Source organism: Nannospalax galili, unplaced genomic scaffold, assembly GCF_000622305.1.
Source record: "Nannospalax galili isolate Female #2095 unplaced genomic scaffold, S.galili_v1.0 scaffold861, whole genome shotgun sequence".
NCBI classification, from domain to species: Eukaryota; Metazoa; Chordata; class Mammalia; order Rodentia; family Spalacidae; genus Nannospalax; species Nannospalax galili.
In genome coordinates, this window is record NW_008345581.1 from 1,473,210 (window position 1) to 1,485,221 (window position 12,012).

The following is a 12,012-nucleotide window of genomic DNA, read 5'->3' on the forward strand; positions in this document are numbered from 1 at the left end:
AATCCCAGCATCCACATGGCAGATAACAACTGTCTGTAACTCCAGTCCCAGGGTATCAGACAGCCTGTTCTGACCTCTCGGGCATTGCATGACATGGGTGCACTTACCTACATGCAGGCAATACATGCATACACATTAAAAAAAAAAAGTGTGGGGGGGTGGGGTGTGTGTGGGTGTATGTGATGCTTAAAGGTGACTTCTGGGAGCCATAACCAGACTGGGAGGAGAGCAGCTATGGTAAGGTGTGCAGGAGAGAAGCAGAAGAAAGGATCTCAGGGCAGAAGTGCCGATTTTCAGATGAAGAACTGCCACTAACGGAGTGGCCCTGTCTTCTGGATGCCTCTCACTTGCCCACACCATCTGAAAGCTGGAGGGCATTGAAGTAGCCCATAAGGATGAGTCCAGAGTCATCCAGCAGGATGGAAGAGGATCTGAAGGGGCCGAGGAAACCCAGCAGGAAAAGCCTGTCTTTTCCCAGAGCTAACACCATAGCTCCGGTCTGGCCTTTGGCCTTTCTGGCCAGGCTCAGGTCACAGCCTTCCTGCCTGTCTTCCTTGACTGTCATTGTCATTGTGACCAGATCCATTTCTGAGAGATTGTATTCATTTGGCTTGGGGATTGGGGTCCAAAAAGCGGAGTGTGTCTGCAGTGCCGAGACGTTTCCCAGCAAAGAACTCCTGGGTAGATCCAGGAAGATTCAGGACCAATGCTGGACACCTTCTTAAACACCGATTTTAGTGCGCACAGCGGGGTAGAAATGAACGGAGACTGCCTCCTTGTCCCTTCCCAGAGGACCACGTCGCCCTGGCTGACAGGCGATTGCTCAGGCCTCGGCTGAAGGGCAGGTCCCTGAGTCCAGGCGGGTCCGGGTGGTCTCCTGCGCGACTCACTCCTGCTGCGGCCGCGTGGGGGTTGGGGCAGCGGAGAGCGCAGGCGCAGTGCCCGTGCCCGTGGGGCCCCTCTCCCTGCTCGCTGCCCCTGGCAGCCGCGGCCAAGATTGTCCCCACCACGCGCGACCTCTGCAGGCAGGTAACTGCGCCCGGGGGTGGGGGTGGGGGTGGGGGGGCAGCAGGGGCGCTGCTGGACTCAGGTAACTCGGCGGCGCCGGGAGGAGCGAGAGCGCCCCAAGCCCTGTGGGTGGCGGCGGGCTGGCAGAGCTTCACCCGGGGTACCCGGAGGCTGGAGGACCTTCGCTCGGGGGGGGGGGGCGTCTCCGCGGGACGCCGGAAGGCCACCGGGTCCCCAGTTCCCAACGCTGCTGTCCCGGAGAACCAGGACCCGGGGTAGGGGCACCCGGGGTAGGGCCGGTCAGCATCAGCCCCCGCCTCCTCCCAGGTCCTGCGAGCGCCGCAAGCGCGGGCCTGCCCCAGTCTCCATGATGAAGGCCAGGGGCGATTTTCCTTCCTCTGGCCCTGGAGACCACACAAGCTCGGTGAGCGCCGGTGGCGCCACAGGATCGATTCCAAAGGCAACTTTCAAAAATTGCCGGATGGTTTTAGGAATCTGACCGAGATTTTGGAATTGCCATCACTTCCCTGTCCCGTGTCCATGACTCTTGAACGCCAGTGTAGTTCCGTGGTTGTAGAAATCTTGTCCCTGGGAGAGGATGGTGGAGGAAGGGCTTGGCCACTGGCAAGTGTGGAGGCCGAGGCGGGGACAAGTCAGTCCGACCCCATCCAACCACCGAGAAGAAAACACGGATGCGCCCGGCAGTTCTCAGGGTTAGAATTTACTCTGAGGGTTAGAATTTGGCTCATTATGGAGCGAAGGGTCGCGAGAACTGGCGGGAGGGAGCCCCAGGCTGGGGCGGCAGCGGGCATGGTGGAGAGCCGCGTGTCTGCCTAGCTGTCGTCTCGCTCCGCGAGGAGCTGGCCTGAAAGTTTCCGTCCCAGAGACGTTCGAGGGGCCCCGGACACTACGCACCAGGAGAAGCCGAGGGGCGGCCCTGGAGGGGCGAGGGGCGACCGCTGTTCTTAGGGAAAGGGCTGGAGCAGAGACGCCCGTGTCCGTGGTGCTGAAGCGCCTCGCGCGCCCTCATCTACGACTTCCTGCACCTCCGCCTGCCTTATTCTTGTTTTGCACCTTTGCCAAAATAGCTCATCTCCAAGGCAGGTGGACTCAGTGGAGCCCCCAGACACTGAAACTCTTTGCAGATGGGTGGATCCTACTTTCCCGGGAAGAACATGGCAGGGAAATTTGGTTCACCTCGGAAGAAAAGATAAAACATACGCACGGGGGGCTGGAGAGATGGCTCAGCGGTTAAGAACACTGTTCTTGCAGAAGACCCGGGTTCGAATCCCAGCACCCACAAGGCAGCTAACAACTGTCCATACTCCAGTTCCAGGGGCTCCGACACCCTCTTCCGCGGGCATTGCATGACACGGGTGCACTTACCTACATGCAGGCAGTACAAGCATACACATAAAATAAAAATAATAAATAAAATACTAAAAAAAATAAAGCACGCACATAGAAAACTCGATCACCTGTGTGAGCATGTATACGAACCCTCATGTGCACGTGTAAGGTATATGTATGAATATGTGCATGCAAACACAATGCTCAACTCTTTTCAGAGCCAGAATGCACCACAAGCCACGTTTCCCTGAACTTTTTGTAATCCATCTTTTTTTTTTTTTTTGACACCTCTAGTGTGTTTCTGGACACTGCAGTACCACTAATTTTTCATAATCAGCTATTTCAAAGGCACTGTGCCTGTAGACTGAAGTGATTGGTGTTTGGCTGGGCTATTACGTATCCACACATTTAAATACCAGATTAATCTGTTCTAGAGGGCTTGGGAGTGTAACTCAGTGCTAGAGCACCTGCTTAGCATGCAGACTCCTCAGTAGCCCTCTCCCCCACAAAAGGAATGAAAAAGAGGAAAGCCAATTAGTTTAACAATATATAAATTGAAATTGTTACCAAAATGTTCTCAAAAAAAGTATGTGTCTGTGTCAATGTCTCAAATGGAATCCAGGGCCCAGAGCACGCTTGACAAGCACTCTACCACTGATCCTCATTCCCAGCACCCGAAGGAAGCATGTGCAAAAAGAATTAATGTAACTTTAATACAGAACAATATCTAGATAATTTTACTACAGAAATTTATAATATGAAATATGTGGCTAAGATGTTTTGTAATACTGGCAAATTCCATATATCTTGAGTGTGAAGATCTTAAGGATTACATTTGTAATTTAAAAATGTTGAAATCTATTTTTTTTCCTCAAGAAAAGCATGCTTAGTTTAAGAGATTTAGGTGACAGAGAAATACGACAGCGGAGAAAACCACTGAAAACAGTTTTCAGATGAGCATATTTGCATCTTAGATGGGTTATTCTTCTGTCTTGTATTTTAAACAACTTTTACTTATGAATGCTTCTATCCAATGTTTTCTTCCTACAGACAGTTAAATATCTTTTCCATTTTTTATTTTTATTTTTATTTTTTTTGAGACAGGGCCTCAGTTTTTCTCAGGCTGACTTTGAACTCAAGATTGTTCTGCCTTAGCCTACCAACTACTGGGATTACATGGGTTTATGGATGTGTGCTGTCACACCTAGAAAATACCATCTTTATTTTTCTTTTAGACAGTCTTATATAACTTCAGCTGGTCTCAAACTCACTATGTAGACATGGATAACCTTGAACTCCTAATCCTCCTGCCTCCATCTTCCAAGAACTGGGATTATAGTTATGCACTACCCTGCCTTGCCTAATATCATCTTTAAAATAAATTGTGGTAAGAACACATGAATTCTACCTTCTCACAATTTTAAATGTCAATTATAATGCATTACTACTGGCTACAGGTGGAACAACAGCAGCTCCTTGCAGTATATTCATTTGATTAACTGAAACTTTATGCTTATTGGTTAGTAACTTCCTGGTAACCCACTGGTAACCATCGTTTTACCCTTTTCTCTGATTTACCCAGTCCATAACCGAGATCATGCAGTAGTTCTCTAACTGTGGCTGGTTATTTTACTTAGCACAGTTTCATCTGTATTTTTCCATATTATAGAATTTTCTCATTTTTAAAGACTGAACAGTATTCTATTGTATTTACATATGCTCCATTTTCTTTATCCATTCATGTGTTGATGGGCATTTGGATTGTTCCAACTGCACATAACAGTTTTGAAAAAATATTTGAACACTTGTTTAATTATAATCTTGGAACAGAATTCTAGAAGAAAATTTATGGTTCAAAAGATATTTTTACTTTTCTGGTATCCCAGTTTAGTCAAATATTTATTTCCTTTCTATTCTTTTTGGCATCTACAAAAGTACCACCACATTCACAGACTATTTATTGGGTGAACATTATTTCCAATTGTATCAGTATGTATAACAGTAAAGCTGAGTGTCAGTAACTTCATATTTTCACCAAAATTAGGACTTATCAGTCTTCTAAAGGTATTTTCTAATTGGACAGGTAGAAAAGAGCATCTATTCATATGTTTCTTAACTATTTTTGTTTCTCATTTTGTGACTTGCTGGCTCATATCTTTATTTTTCTCTTAACATGCTTATTTTATGCCATTATATTCCATGTGCTGTAATTTTTCTTTTAAGTTTTTATTGTGTTAACTTTGTTTTTAGCATTATGTTACATAGAAATTTTCAGATTGATTAATATATGTTAAAATTCATGTGTCTCAGTTTCTTCTGTTGCTGTTATAAAATACCCTGAAAAAGGCAACTTAAGGGAGGAAGAGTTTATTTTACCTTAAAGTTCAAAGTACAGTCCATCAAGGCAGGGAGGTCAAGGCAGCAGGAGCTTGAAGCAGCTGCTCAGATCACATCCATAATGAGGAACAGAGAGTGATGACTGCATGTGTTCTGTTCATCTTCCTTTCTCTCTTCAGAGCCCAGCTAGAGAATGGTCTCACCCATAGTAGATGGTCTTCCCACCTCAATGAACAAAATTGAGAGAATTCCCTATGGACAAGCCAACAGGCACATCTCCCAGGAGAGTCTAGATTTTGCCAAGTTTATGATTAACACTAGCCATCACGGTATATACATGTTTGTGTGGGCATGTTTACATGTGCGTGGTAGTGTGCCTGCAATGTGTGTGTGGAGAGAGTTCTGGCCAATGTTGGGCATCTTTCTCCATTACTGTCTGCTTTATTTTTTGAGACAGGGTCTCTCACTTAACTTGGAGCCCACCAGTACAGGCTGATCATTGAGGTCTAGGAATCCACCTGTGTCCCCCTCCTACCACCCAGTTCTAGGGTTACAGATGTGTGCTGCTGGTGGGCTTTTATGTGGGTACTAGGAATCTGAACTCAGGTTTTCATGCTTGCCCAGCAAGCACTTTACTGACTGAGTAAAGGCCGTCTTCCTAGCCCTTATGTATCAATACATTTTAATTGTAATTTCACTTTAGCCTCTCAGGTGCTGAGATTACAGACAGGTACTTGCTTCTGTTGTTTTTCATATGTAAATGTCTTCTCATGGGAACATTATTTTAAGCTTTGAATTAGTCAATGATTCATTCATAATTTTAAAAAGATTACATTTTAAACCTTAGGTTTATCCTCTCATTTGTTTTTTAAATTAAATTCATTTCATTACTACATGTAAGATTCTTTAGGAGAGTAAACAATAAGAAATACTTATTTCACTTTCCTAACATGTACAAGACCCCGAGTTTAGGGGGGGGATATTTACAATCCATATATCTGTATCTCTATTTTTTTCTAAGAGAAGTAACATACTCCTCAGTTTGAATCTTCAGTGTGGTGTATTTAGTTTTTAGAAATGTAATGACTGTTTTTACTTTAAACATTGGTTGGTTGCGGTATTTTAGTACTGTTAGTATGTAGTCTTTTTTCTAAAAGCTATTCCTTGAGTATTTTTTTATAGCAGCAAGAAAATGTGGCCAAGTCCACTAATTAGCCGAACTGGGACTTTATGTCAATAAGTTTCTGAAAAGAGCCACCCACGCAGAAGAATGTATACACGTTAAGTTGGTCAAATGCCTTTTGGCATCTGTCTATTATGGTTCAAAAATTCTGCCCACCCCTCAAACAAAAGCATGGTTATTTGGGTATTGATAAACTTTTCTGTATTATTTTCTTCCTTTTGGAAGAAATGATTTTGGAATAGACTAATGCATTAAAATATTTATTTATTTATTGTGGGGAGGGGCCTTGTGTATGTATGGAAATCAAAGGACAACTTTTGGGAGTTTTTTCTCTCCTACTATGTGGGTTCAGGAGCTCAAACTCAGGTTGTTGGAATTGGTGGCAAGCACCTTAACCCATTGAGCCATCTCAGCAGCCCTGAAAAGAACAATTTTATTGTTTTAGTAGGATCTATTTTAGAATATTGCTGATTATAAGAAATGAAAACATCAGGGTATAGAAATTAAAGCCTAGTCAGTCTCCTTAGGTACCCCCTTTGACATTGGTATGAAGTAAATACTTTCAGATTATTAAATGCATAGATAATCATATTAAATTCATAACTATCATTGGATACGATGTTATCAATTTTAAGATACATTTAAACTTTAGACATGTGAAACATGTACATCATGACTTTAATGTATCACAAACGGGATCATGATGTTTTGGGGGAGGAGTTTGTTGTTGTTTGTTGCAGACTGGTTGGTTTTGAGACAGTCTTACTCTATAGCTAGACTGGCCTTCCACTCTCTCCTGCTTCAGCCTCAAGACTACAGTCATGCACCCTGCTTCTGCTATTTTTCTATATAAACATCTTCTCAGCAGAATATTATTTGAAGTTTTAAATTAGTCACTATCTTATGAACATCTAGAGTACTGGGAGCTTAATATACCTGTCTGTAATGGTGTCATTTCTGTATGATAAATTCCTAAATGAAATGATTGGATTAGGCAGAATCACATTTTGCATTGCATCTAACAGTGCATGTTCTAGAGTCTTTGCTTACTTACGTTAGAACTAATCAACCTTCTTCATTTTTCTCACATAAATGGCAAAATAGCTATCTCACTGTTCTTTTAATTCGATGCTTTTAATAGAATTTGTGTGTCTTTCTAGGTATTCAATGGTCAGTTATGTTTTCCTTTTATGGATTAGCTATTCATAATAATAATATTATATTTATCTAGTCACCAATTCTGTTTTCTGACAGAAAAAAGCTTTGTCTATCTGTGTTGGTACATCTGTCAGCCAGCTTGTCAGGAATAGGTGGAATCAAACAGAGCAGACCGAACTCAAGAGAGGCCAACAATCACCTTGATTTTGTTTAATTAATGTGGCTGCCACTTCTATGTTAGCTATTAGAAATGGGAGTTTGTGACTTCAGTCTCATAAAAGGCTAGTGTTTGGAGAGAGTCTTAGTTTCTTCAGGCTGCCATAACAAATTGGATGGCTCATAAACAATAGAAATTTATTTCTCATCATTCTGGAGGCTGAGAAGTCCAAGATTAAGGCGCTATCAATTAGGTATATGGGGAAGGGAGGGATTGCTTCCTGTTCACAGATGGTAGATGGTCTTTTTTGGTGTGTCTTCATGTAGCAGAGTGGTAGGGGCTCTGCCCTTATGACCTAGACACCTCCAGATGCAGCCACCTATGAATGTGTAGGAGGGGAGGCACAAGCTAGCAGGTACATTAATAGATCCTTAACAAATATATTAGCAACTACATTAACAAATGTCATTTTAACAGTATTTTTATAGGGCTGGGAATTAAATGCAGGGCCTTACACATGCTCTACCACTAAGCTATATCCTCAGTATACAAATCATAAATTCTTAAAATACCTGTTTATGATTTTTTAATCTTCTCAAGGAAATAGGCTCAATAAAGCCAGAGAATGTATGTAGATATAAATATATCTGATAATCAAATACAATTTGAATTTCAGCTTATAAAGTTAATTTTCAAAATGTTTGAATTCACAGGGATAGCTGAATTCCTTGATACCTTGGGTTTCAAGGATGACATAGCTCTCTACACCTGAGCTACCTGATAGATCTCTGTAGTCATTAGTGTACCTAGCAATCTAAGTTTGTGGTTATTACAACAAGGATCAAACCCTCCTCAATTACTAAATGCTTTCTAATGATCTGAAGAGAAATATGATATTCCATTGGCTTGGAATTTTGGGTGAGGGAAAAGTGAAAGCAATCATTATATTCTAACTGGGCTTTCTGTGAGCACTTTAAAAACATGCATTGGTTACAAGAGTCTTGTTTCCATTTCCTGCCTGAGACCACCTTACACTACAGGCGGCCTTGTTAAACACTGCCATGCCAGCATGTTGGGAACCACTATTTCCTCCTTCTTGCTTATGTTCCTCCTGCATTTTGATTATGAAATGAGGCAGAATCTCCTTTCTTGTTACCACACATTTTTTTTTCCTGCCTTTCATCTCTTAGCAATAGTGGGAAGATGTGGGAAGGAGGGAAGGAGATTAACAATCACTCTAATGCCTCTCTTTGGTCAGTTTTCAGCCATTTACCTTCTGGTTTGTATCTAGGAAACTACTTAGTAGAGAAATATCAGAGACCAGCTGAGATCATAGAGCATTTTACTTACCCTGGATCAAACTTTTATTTTTCCCTGTAAATGTTAACATACATATGTAATTAAAAATATTGGCACTTATATAGCACTGTATATGCTGAACTACCTACTCTAGGTTCCTTTATAATCATTGCTGAATATAACCAACAGGCATATGCTGTAAAATGTTTTATGTACACTTAACATTATTTCTGTTACAAGCCAGTCCTCTTGCCTGCCATTTTACTAGAATGTGTTTAATCACTTTCTGACCATATAACTATATAAAAGCATTCATTTTGCAATTCTTTTTTCTTTTAAGACACCAAAATATCTATCAGTAGTTTTAATTGGATTCTTTTACCTTAAGAGCTTGAAAGAAAGAAAAAAATACCAGGTGATTCCATTTTTTTCTTTCTCTTTTCTTTCCTTTTTGCCTCTGATTTTTATATATCATTGGCTGAATCACTGTTCTAAACAGGAGTGAAGATCCCAAAGGTGAGTGAAATTGGTGAGAAGGGTATTACTTCTTGGGTTCACTTAATTTAGAGTTAGGAGATGTGAGAGTGTTAGATTGCAGAACTGTGGCAACCAAAGCTCTACGCCACAGTGAATTTGATCTGGAATTAAAGATGGCAACTTTTTTCAAAGCTAGCCAGCTAGGCCATAGGATTCCTTTGTTTTACTAGCATTTGTTGAGTCTGGTTCTGAGGTAAGACCTTCAAGATATCAAGAAAAAAAGACAATAATAGTCATAATTTCTGTTTTAGGAATGGGAAGTTTATCGGGCTATGGTTATATATGTACACAACTCAGAATGGTAGGGTATGTCAAGGATGGCTGTAACATTCCAGAAGGAAGTGTTCCAGAGCCCAGAGAAGGAACAGATTGTTTAGTGAGAGGCTCCTCTAAGTAGGCTACCAGTCACCACTGATAATGAGTTTTAAATGAATGGCCTCATAATTTCTTTTTCTGATGATGAGAATCTAGCTATTATCCTCAATACATTTATTTGTGTTTTCTCCTTTTACATAACCAATCTCCTGACCTTATAAGCCACTACCTTAACCCAAATCCTCCTCAGACTCTGGTCCTGCTGGTCTTGCCAGTCTCTTCATAGCCTTAAAGAACTAGAGAGGTGTGGATCAGGAATTAAGATCTCAAAGGTACTAATTACTTGGTTCAGAGTCCCTTATTGGGTCTTCAAACCCAAGGAGGTGTATTTATAAAACCACTCCTATGAAGACACTCATGCAAAAGAGGCCCTTAAATAATGAGATGAAGATGGAAGCAGACAGTGTCTAGTCCCAGGATACACCCTCCATAAGAAATGTGGAAGGTCAAGGGTAGAAGCAGCCACATGCTACTGCCTACTCAGAGTCACGTGAGAGAGTACTGTAAAATTGGTTAAGGTCCAAAGACCATTCACCTAGCATCCCCAGTATCATAAATGCCTTTTTGTGTTCTTTTTTGTTTTTAATTTTTAATTACATTTATTTATTCTCTTTGTGTGCTCATACATGCATATGCAGGTGCCACAGTGTGTTTGTGTAGGTCAGAGGACAACTTGGGAGACTCAGCTCTCTCTTTTCACCATGTGAGTCACAGGAAGCCAAACTCAGGTTGTCAGACTTGTTGGCAAGCACCTGTACCCCATGAACCATCTTCCTGCCCCTGCTTTCTGTTTTTGTTATTATGTCAAGAACACATTTCATTAAAGCATAAACATATCACTGTGCTCAATTTCTGAAGGCTCCATGAACAGCTTCTAAAACTGAAATTCTAGAAGATGGATGATAATATCTACTGTCTTAGTGCTGACTTCATTTCCTGGTCCAGAAGATCAGAAATCTGTGCATATGTTAGAGAACAGCATGAGGTCCATCTGTTCAGGTCAGATTTTCCCACATTAACATGAAGATTTATGGGGTGATAACTTATATAAGAAAAGCCAATGGTAATTATGTTGTGGTCTTTGTTGCCATTTGGAATCTACATATTTTTAGTTCATCATAAAAATATTATAATATATATAGATAGATATGTACACATTGAAATTTTTTGAGCACTACAATAAAAGCATCTCCCTCAGTTTGTAGTTATTTATTTCTGTTTTGGTTTGGGCATTAGACACCATTCATTCATTCATTCATTCATTCATCATTCATTCATATTTTCCCTGAAAATTGTCTATTTACCCACAACTTTCCTTCCCACAGATGGTATAGAGATACAAGAACTACACTTGGCTTCTTGGATAACAAGTCAGACTAAAATCCAGAATAATGATTTATTTTTTTCCTCTGAAGAAAGTAGGTTGAATTTTTTTCTGATTTTTAAAACAAATATATACTTACGTAGAAAAATATACAAAGAAAATGCTAAATAATGCAAACATCACCATCCATGAGCATATATGCATATATGCACATGCATATAAATTACTGGGTTTTTTAAATTTTAATTTTAAGTGTACGAATGTTTTGACTGCATGTATGTAAGTGCATCCATGCCATGCAATGCCTGCAGAGGCCAAAAGAGGGCATTGGAGTACCTGGAACTGAAGTTATAGGTTATTGTTAGCTGCCATGTGGGTGCTGGGAACTGAACCTGAGCCCTCTGTAAGAGCAGCCAGTGCTCTTAACCACTGAGTCATCTCTTCAGCCCTAACATATGACCTATTTTTCACAAATAGAACCACATCATGAATATTCTTTTTTTGAGACAAGGTCTCATGTATCTCAGGTGGGCCTCAAACTTGCTATGTAGCCAAGGATGACCTTGAACCCCTGATACTCCCACCTCTACCTCTTGAGTGCTGGGAATACAGGCATATGCCACCATGCCCAGCTTTATATGGCACTATGTCTAGTTTATGTGGTGCTGGGGATCAAACACAGGGCTTCATGCATACTAGGAAAACACTCTTCCAACTGAGCTATAGCCCCAGCACATGAATACTCTTTTATAACTCTCTTTTTACTCAGCAATAACATAATGATTTTCTTATGTCAATACGTATACATATACTTTATCCTTTTGGATGGCTGAATAATATTACATTGATGTTTTTATTTAGCCCTTCCCCCATCAATGGGCAATTAGGTATTTCCAGTTTTTCACTGAATAAAGAAAGCCATGATGAATAGCCTTGTATGTGCATTTTATGTATCTTATTGACGATCTCCTTGGTTTTTATTCCTGGAAATGGCATAGCTGAGGGAACTCATCCATGTAAAATTTTGATATATCATGCTAACCAACTTTTGATGAAATGAATTACATGATACTTTTCTTTTATAAACACAGTCCTTGGCAATGACAGGACTTGATAAAGTCTCTTCAACACTGCAGTGTTTTAAAAATATTTTATTATTTTTATTTTATGTGTATGAATGTATTGCCTGCATGTATGTGAGTGCACCCGTGTCAAGAAATTCTGCAGAGGTCAGAAGAGGGCTTCAGATTCCCCTGGAGCTGGAGTTAAGGATGGTTCATAGCC

General features: G+C 41.0%; 1 protein-coding gene across 2 annotated transcripts in view; it reads left to right on the top strand.

The window, feature by feature from the left end:
• The first annotated feature begins 750 nt into the window (after window positions 1-750).
• Window positions 751-12,012, top strand: part of Slc35g2 (solute carrier family 35 member G2) — a 33,341-nt gene continuing 22,079 nt past the window's right edge. Inside the window, exon 1 of one of the 2 annotated variants that reach the window (XM_008841646.1) lies at window positions 751-1,029. The gene's annotated coding sequence lies outside the window, so the exon portion shown is untranslated. The remainder of the gene's footprint in view (window positions 1,030-12,012) is intronic. The other variant, XM_008841647.1, reaches the window with a different exon arrangement.